The 20,459-nt window shown below is 41.9% G+C and overlaps 1 protein-coding gene across 6 annotated transcripts in view; it reads right to left on the bottom strand.

Annotated features, from left to right (window-relative positions):
• MAGI1 (membrane associated guanylate kinase, WW and PDZ domain containing 1) overlaps positions 1-20,459 on the bottom strand; it is a 607,822-nt gene that overhangs the window by 123,991 nt on the left and 463,372 nt on the right. The window lies entirely within an intron of this gene.

Genomic DNA, 20,459 nt, shown 5'->3' with positions numbered 1-20,459 from the left:
TTCTTTCTAACAGTACAGCATCCTCACTTCCATCCGCTCGTGCTTGGGACCTTCAAATGGGAGAAAGAGCAAACTGAGCACAGCTGGGTAGCCTGGGGTGAGTTTTTATCATTTCTTAAAATGCACTGAATGAAAAAGGCAAACTGGATTTTAGACGGACAACATGCACAATCAGCAGCTGCTAGGACTCCAGTAGATACTAAAAAGTTATCCACCTTAAGCTCACAGCCTAAGGGGTTTATATTTTTAACACCGGCCTCAAGATTCCTGTGTTCCGAAGTATATCCGGCAAGTTCCAATGTAATAAGCCCTTTGAAGAAAATGACATCCACTGCATAAACACATCACTAGAGAAATGCAATTGCCCAAGATCGGTGGTTGGATATCTCCCAGGGATTAAAATGCTGCTGCTGTCCATGTAATTAATATGTTTGATGAAAAGAGGCCACCCGTAAGTTCTGGTGGGAGAGAAGGGGCACTGAATTTGCTAGAAAATTCTCCCCTTGAATATGGTCATTCTCTCCATGACTAATAAATACAACAATTCTTCTTATGAACAATAGAGGGTCTCTAGAGGATTCGAGTCACCCAGCTCAGGTGCGAGGCTCTAGACCTATCATTTTAGCCTCATCTCAACCAAAACTGTAGAAGCAATGTGGAAGGAATGTGATTTACACACAAACCGAGAAAAGAAGGCAAACCAAGAAGCAATTATGTAGTGTATACTAGGAACCCCTGTCAAATACTAGAAAAGACCAAAAAAAAGAGCAAAATACCGGATTTCTGCTTTTACACTCAAGTTAGGTGATAGGATCAACTTCACTCATTTTGCAAGACACGGTTACCTGTTGTACTCTAAAGTTGATATTTTCCTATTTAATAAGCAGGGATTTTTTTTTTCTGTATTCCTAGGAACTTAATAAGCAAGGATTTCCACCTAATCCTAGAAACTTTAAAGCAATTCAAAGTATGTACCTTGTGGCTCTAATGTTCTCTCATCACTTGCCCTATGAGAATGATCATATCCACACGCCTACAGGGGCCATCGGGAATTTCTCTTAAGTAAAAAAACAAAACAAAAACCCTCAACACTTGCTGCATATTTAACTTAGGATAAATACATTGTAAACGAGCCCGATTTTTCTAATATCTGAAATTGGAGTGTTTTAAATAGCCGCAAACTCTCCACAGTATGGTTGTATTGCACATGTTTGCTTAGCAGGTCCCACATGCTGGAACTTTCTGGTAAAGAAGCCTGTTTGTGTCCAGAAGTCTACTCTTGTACTATTTCTTGATTTATTCCCATTTCGGGCTCCCCTGACAGATGATGACAAGCCCTTTCAGGTAGCTTACAATTTTTAAATTGAGATCTCCAATGTCAGGCACATAAGTAGGTACTCCAGAAACATAGAGAATACCATATACTGTTGCCGAGCAGGTTCCTGCAGTGGGAATGGTAAGTTCAAGGCTTGCCACTCTTCCCCACTTGTGGTCTTAGGCATGTTCCTTAGCTTCCGTTATTACTTGGTTTCCTCATCTATGACACAGGGATAATAATGGTACCTACACTATAGATTTGTTGTGTGTACTGAATGAAATAAACCTTTTAGAAGACATATAGCTTAATAATCATCAGCACATATGATAGTTTGTTATCATTAGGAGGAAATGAGTTGAAAGAATGCTATAGTTCAAACGCTCTCTCTCTCTCTCTCTATATATATAAAAATACACATATATATATATCTCCCCTTACATCTCTCACTAGGTTTCATTTTTTTTAATCTATTTATTGAGGTCCCAACTCATGCTGGGCACCAGTTCAGGCACTGGGGAAACCCTGGTGAACAAGACAAAGCCCCTACCTTTGTGAAATTTATATTTTACTGTGAAAGACAGAAAACAAATGTGTATGGGAATAAAACAAAATTTCAGGTGGAAATAATCTTCCATAGGAAACAGGTTAAAGAGTCTCAGAGCAATGTAGGTTAAAGGGTTTAAAAGTATCTTGGAAGAAGGAAGCACGCTAGGGAGGAGGGAAGCTATTTTAGATGGGGATTAGGGAAAGCCTGGCTAAGGAGGTGCCACCCAAATGGAGAGCCCTGCCGAGGTGATGGGAAAGCGTTCCAGGCAGGGGGAAGGGGCCAGGGCTTTGATGCAGGCAGAGCCTTGGTAGGTGAGGGGAAGGGCAAAAAAGACCAGAGTAATGGTGACAGAGTAATGGAAAAGGGTTAGTTAAAAAAGCCACAGCAGGGCGCCTGGGTGGCTCAGTTGGTTAAGCGACTGCCTTCGGCTCAGGTCATGATCCAGGAGTCCCTGGATCGAGTCCCGCATCGGGCTCCCTGCTCGGCAGAGAGTCTGCTTCTCCCTCTGACCCTCCCCCCTCTCATGTGCTCTCTCTCTCTCTCTCATTCTCTCCGTCTCAAATAAAAAAAAAAAAAATCAAAAAAAAAAAAAAAGCCACAGCAAACACTTCCTTTCTTATTCTAAGGAAGATGAGAAGCCACTGGAGGGTTTTCAGCAGGGTGGTGCTAGGCTTCCTTTTAAAAAGATCATTGAGCTTGACAGAGAACAGGCTTTGGGCAGAGTAGGGGGGATGTGGGCACGAACAGAAGCAGTGAGACCAGTGAGGTGGTTACTACAGGGTCCACGGGAGAGAAAATCAGGTCACGGACAAGAAGAGTAGGGTGGAGCTAGTGAGAAGCAGTCAGATTTCCAGCCTACGTTGTGAATATTGCAAATAGCTGTGGGACAGTCCACAGGACGGACATATCAAACTCATTAAGCCACAGGAGGTCTGTATTTTGAAGACAGAGCTTGTTGATGGGAGTGAATGGAGTATGTAAGAAAAACAGAGTGATAAAGACTGACATCCCATTCTTTGTCCTGGGCAAATGGGCAAATGGCCTTGTGTCCTTTACAAAAATCAAGGAAGACAGGGGAGGAAGTGGTTCTTAGGGGAAAAACAGTAAGAGTTCACTTTGAGACATGTGAAGTCTGAGATGCCTATTAGACACCTAGATGTGGAGGGCTGTGCACAGCTGAGCAGGTTAAGTCTGAAGATCAGAGTGCAGGTTGGGACGTAAAATTGATAGCGATGAGTAAATCACTGGCATCTGAAGGCAAGAGACAGAGATAACAGGGGGCAGGGGGAGCAGAGATTGTACAAAAAGAAGCCAAAAAGTTGATTGAACACTAAAACCCCGTAATTTTTAGCAACGGAGAAAACAAGGAAGACCCCCAAAGGAGACTAAGAGGTAGCAGTCAGCAAGGCAGGAGCCAAGGAAGAGGGTGTGATGTCCTGGAGCCAAGGGAAAAAAGCCATTTAGCTTGCTCCTGGGAAACCACAGTATACAGCATACTGGGAAATCCCAATGTGGGGCAAGAAGAGAAACTCTGAAACTTGCTGTGAAGGGGTCTGTCCTAAATGTGATCTACAGGGCAACTCTCATCCCCAGCCTCCATACCCAAATTCCATTAGCTTCATTTATCGCCCCATCCCATGCCCCACTCCCCAAGAGATGAGGCTAAATTGGGGCGCCTGGGTGGCTCAGTTGGTTAAGGTGTCTGCCTTTGGCTCGGGTCATGATTTCAGGGTCCTGGGGTCGAGCCCCACACATCGGGCTCTCTGCTCGGCCAGGAGTCTGTTTCTCCCTCTGTGCTCTCCCCCATCAAATAAATAAAATTCTTTAAAAAAATTAACTTAAAAAATGCTACATTTTAGAAGAAAAAATGAAACTCAGAGATACCATTTTCCCACGTAAATAAATATGTTTGGTGGCCTTGGACCTGCAGGGGAAGGAGTGGGGGGCGGGTTAGTCTCCACCCACAAAACCTTCAGGGTTTATTACCCAGACAAAACCTTTCTACTCTGCAGGCCAGCAGGAGGTTTACTCCCAGTTACCCTCTGAGCAACCCGCCCTGGGTCTGGGCCAACATGACCAGGCTCCCTTCAGTGACGCGAGGGAGAAAAGGGCAGGGGAGGGGACCCCGCCTCCTCTTTTCTTCTAGCCGAATGACAGGCTGCCGGCTGGACACACGCCTGGCAGATGGCATTTCAAAGGGTTTTCAGGAGCCATCTGGGGTGGGTACAATTATTACAAACCACGCTTCTAACAAAGCCAGAAGGGTTACTTCCTGGCAGAAGAGAAGTAAAACAAATTCTATCATGTTCCTCAGGGACAGCATATTAAAAAAAAATAATCACCGGGCTGACAAACCGGGGTTTTTCTACAGCCTACAACACTGCCTTCTGCTTGTCTAGCCAGAAATCGGGCCAACAATATCTAAGTTATTAGCTTTAAGCAAATATGCACAGTGCTCACCTCCTTGCCTTTAAAAAACCAACAAACACACAAACAAAAAACAGGAGTGAGAGATGATCAAACAGCAGGAAAGGATGAAGAGCATCCATTTATTCGATACTTACTTATGTCCCAGGCAAGGTGTTAAGCACTAAATCAATACTACTGTATTTCATTGCCAGAAGAAATGTAAAAGTAAGGACTGTTACTATACTCATTTTATTGATGAGGAAGCTGAGAGAGAAGGAGAGTAACTGCTCAAGGTCATGTGCACAATTAAGAAGGAAAGTAAGTGCCCAAGGCCATGTAACAAGTAAACTGAGCAGAGCTATGGTCTCTTGGAAAAAAAATCTCTTTAGATATTTGTGGCAACAGGATTTGTAGCAAAAACAAAACAAAAGCAGTCTTCCAAAATGAAAAACTAAGTGCCCATACATATGGGAATGACTGAATGAAATATGGTAGATTCACCCTCAGGAAAATTTTTTAACTATGTAAAGAACGGTGTGATCTACACACAGTTACCAGAAGGAATGTCTATGATGTTCGGTTGAGCGATACAAACAAGTTACTATGTAAACTTGAACAATATAATATGTAAAATATGGCTGCATTTTATTGAAAAACAGAAAAGGAAGCCCTATGGATGCTACATGTTTTTTTTAAGTTATTAAATAGTTAAGTGGGCGGAGTAATATTAAATCCTTAGCAGAGGTAACCTCAGAGGGGTAGGTTCAGAAATGGCAAGAGACAAAATGATTGTTTCTTTAAAAAACTCTCAGACTCTGAATTGTACAAATGGGTATGTAGTTGTTCTGGCATTTTATAAATTGAATAAAATGATTATTTCTGGAATCTTGAACAATTTGATTCTTGGGTATCCTAATCAAATATCTTCCATATTAACTTAGTCCTTGCAAAAACATGCAAACGAATATAGGCTCCTTGTGAATCAAACAAACAACACGTTCGAGGTTTCCCATGTCATAGAAAGCCAGTGTTGACGTCAACACTTGCCTTCAGCTAATGAATAGAAATATACTACATATAGGGGAGCCTGGGTGGCAGTCGGTTAAGCATCTGACTCCTGATTTCAGCTCAGGTCATGATCTCTGGGTCCTGGGATCAAGACCGTGTTGGGTTCCAAGCTCAGCGGGGAGTCTGTTAGAGGGATTCCCATTCTCTCTTTCTCCCCTTCTGCCCCTCCCCCCACCCACACTCTTTCTAAATAAATCTTAAAAAAAAAAAGAAATATATTACCTATAAAGTTGAGAAGGTGATACTATTTTTCTGCCTGATTTTACTCCTTAAACCTCTATCTGGGGTGCTTGGGTGGCTCAGTGGGTTAAGCAGCTGACTCTCGATTTCAGCTCAGGGCATCATCTCAGGGTCCTGGGATCGAGGCCTGCATCAGTCTCTGCCTTCAGTGGGGAGTCTGCTTGAGGATTCTCTCTTTCCCTCTCCCTCTGCCCCTCACCCCCACTTTGCTCATGCACTCTTTCTCACTTTTTCAAATAAATAAATATTTTTTTAAAAAAACCCCTCAATCTGTTCATCATTTAAACAGAGTCCTTTTTCAGTGTATAAAATGCCTACAAGATTTCACCAGGGTAGTCAATACTGCCAACCCTTTCCACCACCAGATCATAACTTAACAAATTAATTTGAGCTACGCCCTACTGAATGTCTCAGTATGAATTAGCAATGCCCCCCAAAGTTCGCCTTTTAAAGCTTGAGTGGCTGCTTGCTTCTTATGCACCTTTTATGGTTCATAAACTTTTAGTGTACCTGGCTTGAGTGACCCTTGCTGAGGAAATCAGAAAGTGACCTTCCTTATCAACTCTACAAATCATGGCTATAGAAAAGGAACTGGATTTGGAGCTCATTAGCTCTCTCTTCTTAATCTGAAAATTCTCTTGAAATATCCAATTGAGGCAGCAAACAAAATCTTAGGGATGGGACACAACATGCCGGTTCCTCCTGCTATGTATTTCCAGCGCCATGAGGCTTTCGGGCAAGCTGTCACTCAGCACCTGTCCAAAAGGTCTCAAGGCCAGATTGCTAATAGAAGAATCATTACCCTACTAAGATTAAATTGTTAATAGTCAATGGTTTCACCTGCTGTGAAATTAATCTGGGTCCTGCTTATCAAAATCTAGTAACGAGACCTCAAAAAATTATAGTCCCTTCAACTACCTCCAATGTTAAGGGAGGATCATTCTGTGTAATAAAGCAATTATGTGCATTGCTTGAAATTCATTAGATATCCAGAACAGGCTCATGCTGTTCATTTTTTCAGCTAATGGAGATGGAGCACAGTTGAATGTATTATTCCTACAAATTCACTCAGTCACTTACTCACACAAGTTTGGCCATATTTCGGGACGAGCAGTACTATTTACTCAACATTTTCCCTTCAAATCAAACTGTTGTTTTGTTTGTTTGTTTGTTTTTTAATGTAACTATATTCATGTAAAAAAGAAATGCTTAACTGCTACACAATGACTAGAATAGTTTTTAAAAATCTTACAATACCAAAAGCTGGCAAAAGTATGGAGCTACTAGAACTTTCACACACTGTTGGTAAGGTTGCAACAGGGTACCCCCTTGGAAAAAGAGTTTTGGCATTTTGTTACAAAATGAAACATAAACTCACCATATGACCCAACAATCATGAAGGGAGACAGACCAATCACAAGGATGTGAATCTCTTCACGCCTCAGATTTAGAAACAACATATCCACGAATGCAAACCACAGCCTTACATGTTTGTTTGTTTTTTTAAGATTTTATTTATTCATTTGACAGAGAGAGAGAGACAGTGAAAGAGGGAATACAAGCAGGGGGAGTGGGAGAGGGAGAAACAGGCCTCCTGCTGAGCAGGGAGCCCGATGTGGGGCTCGATCCCAGGACTCTGGGATCATGACCTGAGCCGAAGGCAGATGCTTAACGACTGAGCCACCCAGGCGCCCCACAGCCTTACATGTTTGATAGACTCGAAAACAAGCAATTTTTCTATCATGCCTTAAATATGGCAATAGGCACCCAAACATCGCTAGAATGTGTACTCCATGTGATCTTCCAGGATGTTTAAATAAAAAACACTCACTTTCACTGAAGCTTTTGAATCACCAATACGAACTATTCAAAAAGATCTGGGGACAGAAGTCAAACAGACCTTTTCTCATGAAAGAACGTGCATACGTTTAAAACAAATCCACCTGGCTTCTTCTTCGTGTCCTTTCAAATCTACATTCCTTGGGAAAGAGAATGAGGAAGCACACTAAGGTTAGGCGATAGTATAGGACTACTCAAAGTATCTCTTGATTAAGGAATAAAGAACAAAAATATTAACAGCTGCTATTTATTGAGCACTTAATATGTGCCAAGGAATTGCTAAGTATGTACATCACAGATGACAGTACCCTGATGCTTGGGTGAGAGCAGAGTTTGTTAGAATTACCTCCACCCCCCCCACCCCTACCCCCACCCCAGGCCAGTACTTTCTAATGCATGCTTGTAAGTCTTTCATTCTCCTGACAATTATTTTCTAAAGTGCTAGATGGGGTCAGGGGATGGGGGTGAGCAAGACCCTGAGGAAGCTTAAAGTTTGTGGGGGAAGAACAATAAAGGATATGAAGGAGAAACTAAAGACGGCGCTGGGTGCTCTTATCAGAGGGACCTACCAAAAGAAAAAAAATGTGACAGGAGGGGACACTTGAATGAGGCAGTCATGGAGGCTTGGGAAGGGATGCAAGTATTCTGTGGCTCTTACTTGGTGTGTGAGTTTGGAGGGCAGGGGGAGATCAGAAAATAGTGGAAGGAGGGGATAAAGACGCAAAAGACTGGTGGTCTCAGATGTGACATCTAGTGGATTCAGAAATGGAACGGTCATAGGAATGAAACTGTCAGTGAGCAACACACACACACACACACACACACACACACACACACACTAATTGGGCTGTGTCTTCAACAGAACAAAGTTGTCTTCAAAGAGCCCAGTATCTGATTCGGTCTGTGTCCAATCCAACTTGATGCCTACTTATAAAAGGGACCTGGCTGATATCATCCCTGTAGGACATTGTAAAATAAGAAATAAAGAAGGGCAACCTAATAATCCTAGGAGGACAGGAACCCAAATGTTGAAGCTGTTGACACATTATTTAATGCTTTACAAATTGCCACTCACTCCTTCACCTCAAAGGAAGGCTTCGTGAGGAAGGAAGGTCACACACGGTATGAGGGTTGTTTTTGTCAACCTGACTGGGTTAAAAAATGCCTCGTTACCTAGAGTAAAACATTATCTCTGGCTGTGTCTGTGAGAGTGATTCCTGAAGAGATTAGCATGAAGAAGACTACCCTCACCAAGTGTAGGTGGGCATCATTCAATCTACTGGGGGTCTAACTAGAACAAGAAGGCAGAGGAGGGGCAAATTTACTCTGCAGGAGATGAGACATCCATCTTCTCTTGCCTTCAGACTATGGGGTGGTAGGGGTTCCAGTGTCTGGGCTTTCAGAGTCAGACCAGGACTTACAGCTTTGGCTACTCTGGTTCCCAGACCTTTGGACTCAGGTGGAATCACACCACAAGTGTTCCTAATTCTCCAGTATGCCAAGGGCAGACTATAGGACTTCTAGTCCTCCATAATTGCATGCATGAGCCAATTCCTGTAACAAAGAACATTCTCTCTCTCTCTCTCTCTCTCCCCCCCATATACTCTCCTCCTCCCCTACCCCCACCTGTTCTGCTTCTCTGGAAAACCTTAATACACAGATCAATGCAAATTGATCCTTTTGAGAAGCACCATTTTGACTAATTGGGCATTCCCTCCCTCTAAATCTTTAAACCATCATAGCAAAGGTTAGAAATACTACCCTTATCTTTCTACCTTTTTAAAAAAGATTTTATTTATTTATTTGAGAGAGAGAAAGCAAGCATGAGCAGGGGGGCAGAGCAGAGGGAGAGGGAGAAGCAGACTCTCCACTGAGCAGGGAGCCCGATGTGGGACTCGATCCCAGCACCCTGAGCTAAAATAGGATGCTTAACCGACCGAGCCACCCAGGTGTCCCTCATCTTTCTATCCTGATCATAACAAAGAATACTCAGTAACTATGTCTTGAATGGAATATTGCCAAGCTGCTCAACAGCAGGTGTGTAAAGACAATCGCCGTCATGCCATCAACAACTCACACGCTTGGTATCAGAAGATCCTTTCAGGTTCCATCTTGCATACAGGAACACCATGTGACAGAGGCACAGGAATCTCATTGAAGAATCACACCTAAAACCCTGGGAATAAATAAGGACTTGGCGTTTGTCCCACTGTGCTGATGGTTTGAAAAAGTGGCCTAGATACCAGAGATGGGAAGCATCTGATCTGGTTTTCGTGACCTGACTTCTAGCTTTACTCTCTACAACTGTGATTCAGGACGAAGAGAAACAGGTTTCGAGTGTCTGATCCAGGTGAATCACCAAGATGAAGACAGCTCAATAGCAACTGTTCAAATTATCCGTGCATCCTTTTCCTGGAGGCCAGGTGTCCTTTGTTATTAGAAGTCTCAACAGGTCACCTTTCAAGGAGATCCACACGATGCCAAGGATGAATGGGGCCCCTGCAGACTGCTGAGTACATCACATTATGAAACAGCAAAAGGATATATATTTGCTTATGGAAGCCTCTGGCAAGCAACTGACTGACTCCTGATAATAAACAAAGGCAGCAATTTTTCAAGAGGAAGGAACTCAGTAGAAGGAGAATCAGGTTCTGGTTCCAGCTCTGCCACTAAATTAAATTTTGTTACTGACCTTAGGAAATCCCTTTTAATGCACTCAACGCCCTCACCTGTAAAACAGGGAGGGTGACTATTGCAAGACTGTATGTTACAGGATTTTTGTCCCCTTCCTGCCTGTGGTTCTTGGTCACGCCACTTCGAAGAATGAAGAGGTGGACCAGATGAAGAGTGGTGGGCAGCAAGGCAAAGTTTATTGAGTAAGAGTATAAAGCTTCCGGAGAGGGAGGGGGGCCTGAGTGGGTTGCCCTCGGAGTTTCTAAGTTTAGGGGGTTTCATGAGCTCTTTTGCAGAACTATCTTAATCAATCAGGGTGTGCTGAGCTGTGCCAGTCAGGGCTTTGGTCCCATAGATTAGGTTGTTGTCTCTGTGCGGATGGTCTTTTATTTGCTGACACCTGGCGGCTTATGTCATAACTGCCCCTTGCCCACGATATTGACAAATGCTGTGTGGTTAACTGTCTTATTTCAGGACGTTTTGCAGAAGTCATTTCTGTCTGTCATTTCATGTCCTGTCAGCTGCGGAACAGGATGTTAGTGCTGTTTTATTTGAGCTGTCCTGACTCCATATTTTCTTGTTTGGGGACCCTGACCCTGACTACATAACTGTCCAACTAACTCCTAACATGTATATCACAGAATCCTTATGAGATAATAAATCAATTCCTATGCAAGGATACAAAATCCTTAGCAAATTTCAGGTATTTAAAATTTTTGTTCATAGGAGCACCTGTGTGGCTCAGTGGGTTAAACGTCCAACTCTTGATTTTGGCTCAGGTCATGACCTCAGGGCCCTGGAATGGAGCCCCACATAGGGCTCCGTGCTCAGCAGGGAGTCTGCTTGAGATTTTCTCTCTCCTTCTCCCTCTGCCCCCTCCCCCCGCTCAAGCTCTCTTTCTTTCTCAAATAAAAAAATCTTTAAAAAAATTTTTGTTCATAATAAAAATCTGTATTTAGGCTAATACTTATACTTTATATGCATTGGCTCATTTAATCCTTGTAACAACCTTATCTAGTAAGTACCATTATCATCCCCACCACACAGATAAGAAAACATACACATAGAGATTTGGTGACTTGCCAAAAACTATACAACTGGTAAATGGTAGAGGCAAGATTTGAACCCAGGATCTTATGGCCACAGAGCAGTGAAAGGCCCTGTGTGCAAGGAAAACACTGGGGTGGGGAAACAAACTGGTGGGGGGAGGGAACAGGTGACTCTCCAGAGCTCTCCACCAGGGGGTGAATAAATCATTACCTGTCCTCATCAAAGAAAGCTATGAAGGGGGCTGATGAAGTTGAGCGGTGGGGGGGGGGGGGGGAGGCGCGGCAGGGGGGGTGTGGCGGAGAGAAGGCTTCTGCCTCATGACTTCTTTGATCCCAAACCCCAGCTCTCAGGAGCTATGTCTTACTACTCTTAACAAGAATAATGAGGTAAATCAGGCCAGAATCCGGTGAAGAGGGAAGTCAGGCAATAACCTGAAACTAAATATTAACCACTCTTTCTCTTTTACACGGGGCAGGGACCCCTGGCACTATAAATTCATGGAAACCCTGCCTTCATTTAAAACAGGAGAGTGAAAATTCTCAAGCTGTCATTGATTCATTTTAAACACTCAGCATTCAGGAAATAAAGGGTAAGAACCTCCAACACTAGATGCACGCTGATCAAAAATCAACTTTTGAGGATTATCTTGAGGCATTTTTGTTCAGAAAGGAATTCCAGCAATCAGTAATGCTGTATCTTAGTACTAAAGGCTGTCTATGATAAAAGGGGATTACATCAGATAGACTTTTCTCCATTATGACAGGTAATACTTTTTACTTTCTCTGAATTAATGACAGCAGTTGTCTATATGAGATGGAATGAACGAATTCCAACAATCTCCACCAGATAATTTCAAGAGCAAATGTGAATGAAAATGATTATTTTGGTGAAAAGCTGTAATTAATTAAGAATATCAAGTTTCCAGAAATTAGGTGACTTTGTAAGTCCAATGCTGAATGTTTCTAATATGTGGCAGCTTCCTTTCTTTAGCTTACAAAAACGACTTTGTAAGTCCAATGCTGAATGTTTCTAATATGTGGCAGCTTCCTTTCTTTAGTTTACAAAAAAAAAAAAAATCAAGAGTGACTGCTAACAGGCATGTGGCTTCTTTTGGAGGTAAATGAGAATATTCTAAAATCAGACAGTTACAATGGTTGCATGGTTTTAGGAATACAATAAAAATGCTGAATTGTGCACTTTCAAGGGATGAATTTTAGAGAAACAGCACTGTGTATCAATAAAGCTGTTAATATTATCCCACAGAGATGCGGAGATAAATACAAAGTAGTCTCTGTCCTCAAGGATATTACAATTGAGTACAGGAGTTGTTATATTTCGATGAACAATATGTGCATTCTGTAACAATTTAACAGCTGCTTCCATATATGAAGCAAGAGCAAGTGTGAGATCAGAAATTACTGACCATCTTACGTCATTTTCCTAAAAACTGCAGGCATCTGGAGTTCTCCCAGAATGACAATATAAAGAAATTGTTATAATAACTGAAATCAGACTTGGTGAGTTCAAATTCCAGTTCTAATATTTACAAACTGTGCAATCACAGCCAAGTGAAATATTTTGGGCCTTGGTGTCCTCATCTCTAAAACGGGAGGAATAACAACACCGGCCTCAGAAGGATGTGTGAGGGTTATATAAGATGGCACATATAAAACGTTTAGCCTGGTCATAATATGAATTCAACAAACACTGGCCATCAGGAGAGAAGCGTCATCACCGTCAACACTACAACACACTCTGCTTATAAAGGAAAATTGCTGTGAAAGAAAGAAAAGAATCAAGCTATTGATCATTCATTACACTGCTAACACGGAACTCAGGTTTTCTATACATAATGCCGAATTCAATTCTCCCCCAGAGGGCATTTTCTCCCTATCTTCACAAAATTTTCTGTCCTGAATCACCATCTTTCAAAACCTCTCACATGAATGTACATAACTTCCAATCACAACTCGCTGTGTTATCTTTCAATAAGAAATCACAAATTCGGGGCTCCTGGGTGGCTCAGTCAGTTAAGGAGCTGCCTTCAGCTCAGGTCATGAGCCTGGGGTTCTGAGATCGAGTCCTGCGATGGGTTCCCTGCTCAGTGGGGAGCCTGATTCTCCCTCTTCCCCTGCCCCTCCCCGCTGCTCCTGCATACTCTCTCTCTCTCTTTCAAATAAATCTTTAAAAAAAAATCACAGAGTCAACACAACTAAATATCATAATTTTTGTTAACCATTTGTCATTAAGCACCAGCATCCACCTATAAGAAAATGCCTGTTTACTGAAAGACAGAGTTGGAATTGAAGGACCTCTAGGCCGCTAATTCCAAGGTATCGCGTTATTATTCAGATGACTCACTCCTTCTAATTGAAAGGATGTAATATCTACTTATGGGACAAATACTGTATGGCTCAATATAAAGAGAGAAATCAATTTATACTTAGTACGGAAACAAGAGCAATTCTAAGAGCAATTCAAGATGGATATAAGAAAAAAGGAGTCTGCATTGATTTCATAAATACATTGGTTCTCAGCTGACCTGGGCATGATAGTTCTTAAGGCCTTCGCAAATTGTCAGCCAAACAGTCCTCACCACGTACATGTTACTTTGGCTCGCATCAAGTATACATACTGCCATGTCAAAGCAAATAAAGGTAATATTGTGTAACGTGGGATATGACATGCTACAAGAATAAACAGGAGTTAGTTATCACGTGAAGCCTGTACCAAGGAGAGTCTACTGCCCCACTTACGTTTTTCCTTACCAAAAACACACAGGAGTATGGCCTTTACAGGATAAAGGAAAACAGTGGGAACAGTAAAATTTCTAGACTATTTCAGCACCATATTGAAGGGTTACTGAGTGGAGAACATAAAAAATTGGCGATTTCTTTCTATTTTTTTAACAGGCGCTTCCCTCCACCCGTTTTTAATACCAGCACTCACCTTGCAAAGGCTTTATTGACACCCAAAACTCTTTTAATATTCAAAGATTGTCTTGAGGAAAGACTAAGAAATGTGAGCAATGTGAACATCACTTAAAGGTGGGTTCCCAGGTAGCTGAATTCACTCTTGGGACTCTGCTACTGTTCCTAGGCCACTTACGCTGTTCTCTCATTAATGATGACATCAGCAGATTCCCAGAAAACTGAATTACTGCTCTGACTTCTTCCCACCCTGGGACTATCCATTACTTTATCTAACGCTTGTCAATTATCTCCATAAGTATAAGTCACAATCCAAAAAAAAAAAAAAAAACAATGGAGGTGGAGCAACTGCAAAATGATCTAGAGCCAGCTGATTAACTGTTATTGCCCTCATTTCGATTAGTTCACTTCTCAATGAGCAATTATATTCTCACATTATGTAGTATCTCTCTCACCACAACTCTGGTTCATTTTCTGTTATAGACTACACTTCCCAGATAGCTGGGTCATATAAATTATTTTTCACTCTTAAGCCAAATTATGTAGATTTATTTATTTTTTAAAAAGGGTTTTTATTTATTTACTTGATAGACAGAGACACAGCTGAGAGAGGGAACACAAGCAGAGTGAGTGGGAGAGGGAGAAGCAGGCTTCCTGCTGAGCAGGGAGCCCGATGCGGGGCTCCATCCCAGGACCCCGGGATCATGACCTGAGCTGAAGGCAGACGCTTAACGATTGAGCCACCCAGGTGCCCCAAATTAGGTAGGTTTTAGAGGTGAAATTAAAACCAATTATTAATGCTTCTAAACATCTGCTTGGAAGATGGAGACTGATGAATATATGTCTGTGCTGATGGGATAAACTGAAAATCCTGTCTTTATTCAGACTGACTTTTAAAAGAATTATTTCATTATGCTACTTTGTGAGGTATCAAAGGTTCTTCTTAGAAAATGGCCAGTTTTTAAAAAGTAAAATCAAGTAGAAATCTTCATTATTATAAGTTACTTAGCATAATTATTAAATAGGACAATAAATTATTCTATGCTTTCTAGTAGAAATTGGCTCTTTTCAAACATCTTTATTTCAGAGATGTCAGGTGGGTGAGTGGCCTGCCTTCTAAGATGGCTACAGCATTTTACGCCTATGGGATTCTCCTTAACCCAAGAATGCAAATTATGCCCTTGTCAGCTATACAACTGAACCCACTGTGAGTACAGATAAAATCAAATCAAGGATCAAATCAATGCCTGCTATCAGAGAAGAAATTTTAAAATTAATTCATGAAAAGTTAAGGACGTCTTAGTTGTGACATATGAACAATCTCTTAGAAAACATGGTGTTGTGTTACTTGTTTGTGTTCTATTTTACACATATTAATTAAATGTTGTATCACATGATGCTTACTGGTCCTCACCCTTGGGTTTCATCTAATTCGTCATCCCTGTCAAGACAGCCTGCTGATCAAGGGCAAAGGGAGGGTAGAGGAAATCCTTATTTCCTTCATTTGGCAGCAGGGTATGACTGCCATTAGCTTCCTGTCAGCAGGTGAAGACCTGATGATGTGATAGATGATCCTGGAGCTCTTACAAGCAGTTTTTACCACATACCTGCCTCTTAACCTATTTACCCATAAGTTATACTCTCATCTTGTGGGAAAACCACATTTTTGCCCAGAGGGAACAAAGAGTCAAAGTCTTTAATAAATCCAGAAGCTACTGCCATAGCCTTCCACAGCCTTGGCTTCTCGAAACAAAACCCCCCCCCCCCAAAAAAAAGAAAAAAATTAAAGGGTATTTAATCGAGCCACCTGGGAAATCCAGAAAGCTGCTTCTACCCTCAACATGTAATACATGTTCTATCTGAAAAGAGTAATAAGAGATTAAAGCTATTCATTTTAAGAGACTTTACAACATTTTGTACACGAAAATTTGTTTTATGTAGGTAAGACAGGAAATGAGGCACTTAAGAGGAAAGAGTCGTTTTCTAAACCTTCCAATGAATACCAACTAATGTCAATTAATGACATTTACACCAAAATACATGGAAATGGAAAAGAGAAAATTCACAGAATAGGGCTTGGTCAAATTTTGAGTAGAAGTGGCTATCTTTCAAATTAATAACCATCAGTGCCTTCTTCCTCTCTTCAGATATAAAAAGTACCTGTTGTAAAAAAACCCAGAACCCATAAAGAAGCACAAAGAAGACAAGCATCCCCACCATCCAGATATGCACACTCTCAGTAGTGAAGGACTGGAAGTCCCCAGTCACCACGGCAGGCTCAAGGATGGAGGCCTGGAATCTTGAGGGACATTCTCAGCCATCAGAGCCGGACCGAGCCACTGCCCGCATCCCTACAATCTACACTCAACAACCGTGGGCCAGTAGTTCACAAGGAGAATGCACTGCTAGTTTTCCACAACCATATTCGCACACCTGCCACTCACGTGCTTCCGGTCACACAAATCCTGAAAACGAGAGTGACGATACATCATCAAAGTTTACTGGAGAAAGTAGTACTGATTGATGCCAAATTCAGAAATCTTTACATGGGGTCAAGGGATTGGAACTATAAAAATTCCAAAATTCATCAAAAGCAGGAGAAGGAAAAGAAGGAAAAGCAGCAGCAACAGGAACAGCAGGTGTTGAATTACTAATACAGGTCTACTATTATCACAACCACAACCAAATATTTATTCAGCATTTACTATAAATCTCATCAGAATCATGAGCATAGTATTAATATCCCCACTTCTCAAATCCGGAAACGGGATCGGAAAGGCTATATTACTTGCCTAAGACCGTCACACAAAGAGGGGGCTTCAACCCTCTTAATTCTGGGATTAAACTGCCAGATTTCCTGACTCTGAGGCCTAATCTCTAAAATTTGATACCACATGCTTCATGTCACACTCTGTATCTCCTTGTTCTTAGAAAACTCCAGGCAGGATCCTGCCTCAAGGCCTTTGCACTTGCTATAACTCATTACCACACTTTTGCCCCAAGTGGCCACTCTTTCACCAGATCGCCTCATCACTGCTCCCAAACTGCCTTCAAGCATTTGCTCAAACGTCACTGCTGTGGACTGAACTATATCCCCCCCCAAATTCCTATCATGAAGCCCTAATTCCCAATGTGAAGGTATCCACAGGTGGGGACTCTAGGAGGTAATTAAGTTTAGATGCGGTCCTGAGTGTGGGGCCCTCACAATAGTATTGCCTTTATAGGACAAGACACCTTTAAGAACTCTCGCTCTCCCTCTCTCAGATTCTCCCTCCCAGCCCTTCCCCAGATTTTCCGTCTCTCACCTCCCCCTGCCCCAGATTTCAGCCTAAAGGCCACTTTGTAACCAAACCCTTCCCTGGCTCCAAAGTACATTGTCTCTCATTCTCCTCCCTCACAGACCACTGCATATTTCCTTCATGGCACTCTCCACGATCTGTAAACTTATGTTAGCTGCACACCGATTTGTCTTTGACCACAGTATTAACACCCTCAGGACGAGGCTTATGTCTGCGCCACCTTATCCTCAGTGCCCAGCACAGCCTGGGCACGCAGTAGCTAATACTTACCCGCTGAAAGAAAGGTAAACTGAGGCTTAGCTAACATCACAAGACAGTAAGTCCTTTGAATGTTGCCGAAAAAGGAAAGGGAGAGGGGATGAGAATTAGTGATCTCAGGGAAATCCCGCAACCTGTAGTCCCAAACAGATTGAATCCCATAGCATTAGGAAACAGTAAGTTATATTCATAAATTAAGATACCTCATAAACATCCACACCATGAAAATTTAAATCTGGGTTGAAATCAAGTTCCTTCACGTAGTCAACAAATACTTACTAGACATCTACTACATGGCCAGGTATTGTTCAAGGTACTGGGATACAGCAAAAAAATAAACCAGTTTCTGTCCTCATGGAGTTTATAATCTCATGAGTGGAGATACACAATAAATAAGCTGATAAATGTGGAGTATGTCACTCAGTGTAAGGGAGAAAAAGAATAAGAATGGTAGGAAATCCTGGGTAGCGGAAGTGGAGTTTCCACTTCCTACGGTTTGGGAATGCCTCACTCAGAAGGTGCAGAGGTCTAAAGGAAGTGAGGGAAGGGGCGATACAGAAAACCCAGAAGAGTGTTCTAGGTACACAGCACGTAACACTAAATGCAAATGCCCTGAGGCAGAAACGTACTCAGTTCCTGAGTTACAGTATGGAGCAGAGACAATAAAACGTTAGATCAGAGAGATGATGAAGACTCGGTATAGAGGCCACCATAAGGACTTCAGCTGTTACTCTGAGTAAGAAGGGTCACCACTGGAGGGGTCTTCACCAGAGGAGCGTCATGAGACTGTAGAGACTTCGATTTTAAGGAGATCACTCTGTCTACTGAGTTGAGAATAAACTCCATGATGGACCAGAAGAGAAAGAGGAACAATAGTTAAGAGGCTATCATAGTAACTGAAGTAATAGATTGTGATAGGGTGAAAGAGCCATTAATCCCTCCCATTCAAACATGGAATCCAACTCTCCCCTTGAATGTGAATTGGTTCAGCGACTTGCTTGGCCAAGAGAATATGGAAGATGTGATGCTGTGTTATGCCCAAGGCTACTCAGAAGAATTCCTGTGGCTTCTGATTTGGTTTCTTAGAATATTTGGCTCTTGAAATACTGCAGCCATGCTAGCAGGAAGCTGGAGAGACCCATGTGAAGAGGAACTGGAGTGCCCAGGCAACAGTCCCAGCTGTTCGAAATCACCTTTTAGCATTCCAAGACTTTGACTACCCCTGAGAAACAGTTAACAAGTAGGATTCTACCAAGTCCTTGTGACAAGACCAAATATTCCCACAACACACAACTCCTGACAGATCTCCTCCATTAAAACATTTTCTGTGCCCTTGAATATAGATTGACCCACTTGGTTACGATGGTGTCTTGGTCTACTCTAAGGGGAATACACACAAGCCATCCCACTGAACCCAAGCCTAACTGCAGATTCGTGAACAAAATAAATGCTTTTCATTGGAATGGTTTGTGACATAGCAAATAGATAACCAGAACAGAATCCGTGGCAGCCTGGGCCAGCCATAAGGGAATAGATAAGTTCCTAAGCATTTATTTGGGAGACATTATAGTATTGTTAAGAACCTGAGCTTTGGAGTCAGAAAGATTTGTATCTGAACTCAGCTATGCCACTTAACAGGTGACCCTGGGCAAATAACTTGATTTTTCTGAATCTCACTTCTCTCATCTGTAAATGAGATTAATAAAAGGGCCCGGTTCCTTGAGGTATTGTTAGGTTATGCTGAGATAATGTATATGAGATACTCGGCCAGTGCTTGCCACATAATGAGTACTCCTAAAAAAAGTAAGCGAGCAAAAGGATTGATTTGTCACCTTTGTTAAAATGGCAGTATACCATTGAACGTTCTGGAAATGGAAACTTCTGTGGCATGACTCCCTGATTTCCATTACATTAAGAGCCCAGATGCAAAAAAGAATTCGTCCCAGGGGAATAAACAACCACAGTGGACTATGATCTTGTAAGAATAAAGAGTGTTTATGAAGACATCATATGACTGTCTGCCAGGTTGCTCTTTAAGAGCCTCTCGTGACCAGTGAAGCATGGCAGTAATGGAACGGCCTTAATAAATAGTACCGACTCTCAGCATAAGACCTTCCCCAAATTTTAAGACCATCACATCTATTTGGGCAAAGAGTCCAGCCAACTCAGTGGACAGCTATTACAACACCAATTTATGAGAATCTGTAAATTTATAAAAGAAAGATCATGATTTTATCATTGCATCCAAAATCGTGCTGCTGATAATGGGTGCAAACTCTGATAAAACCCTGGACACGACATGTAAGGTCTTCCACAGAGTGGAAGGGACTCCAAACACAGGGATCACTTTACCACTTTATTAACCTGGGCTTGATTACAGATTGCTGTTTTGAGATACTCTCATCCTATTTCCATTTTATTACAGAGATTACACTGAATAGAGAGCTGATTTTAACAGTAAAAGTCTTTCTGTGGCTTTGAGCCAGAAGCAATAAAATTGTGACCTAACAGCTATAGCAAAACAGAGAAGCCTGCTGCCATATATCTATTAAATAAGCAGCCTGCGAGATACATCGCTGGATGGACACTGGAAAGGAATGTTGCTTAAAAAAATATCAATAGCCCACAATTTAGGAGCAAGTACAGCAGATGTTTAGAATTGGTTTAATGAATATTTAAATATGTGTGCCGACATGCCATTAGTTTGTGAAATACAGGTTTCGGAAAATATTGACTTGAGGCCTGTGTTACTTACTGAGTAAATACAAAGTACAATGAATATTCACGAACGATGAAAATACACTGTTTTAATGTAAATATGCATACCT

Source organism: Eumetopias jubatus, unplaced genomic scaffold (genome assembly GCF_037043125.1).
Source record: "Eumetopias jubatus isolate StellerSeaLion01/CBP00866 unplaced genomic scaffold, mEumJub1_p1.0 scaffold_1, whole genome shotgun sequence".
Taxonomy (NCBI): domain Eukaryota; kingdom Metazoa; phylum Chordata; class Mammalia; order Carnivora; family Otariidae; genus Eumetopias; species Eumetopias jubatus.
The sequence above is the reverse complement of the archived record's forward strand: the minus strand, read 5'-3'. Positions and strand labels throughout refer to the sequence as shown.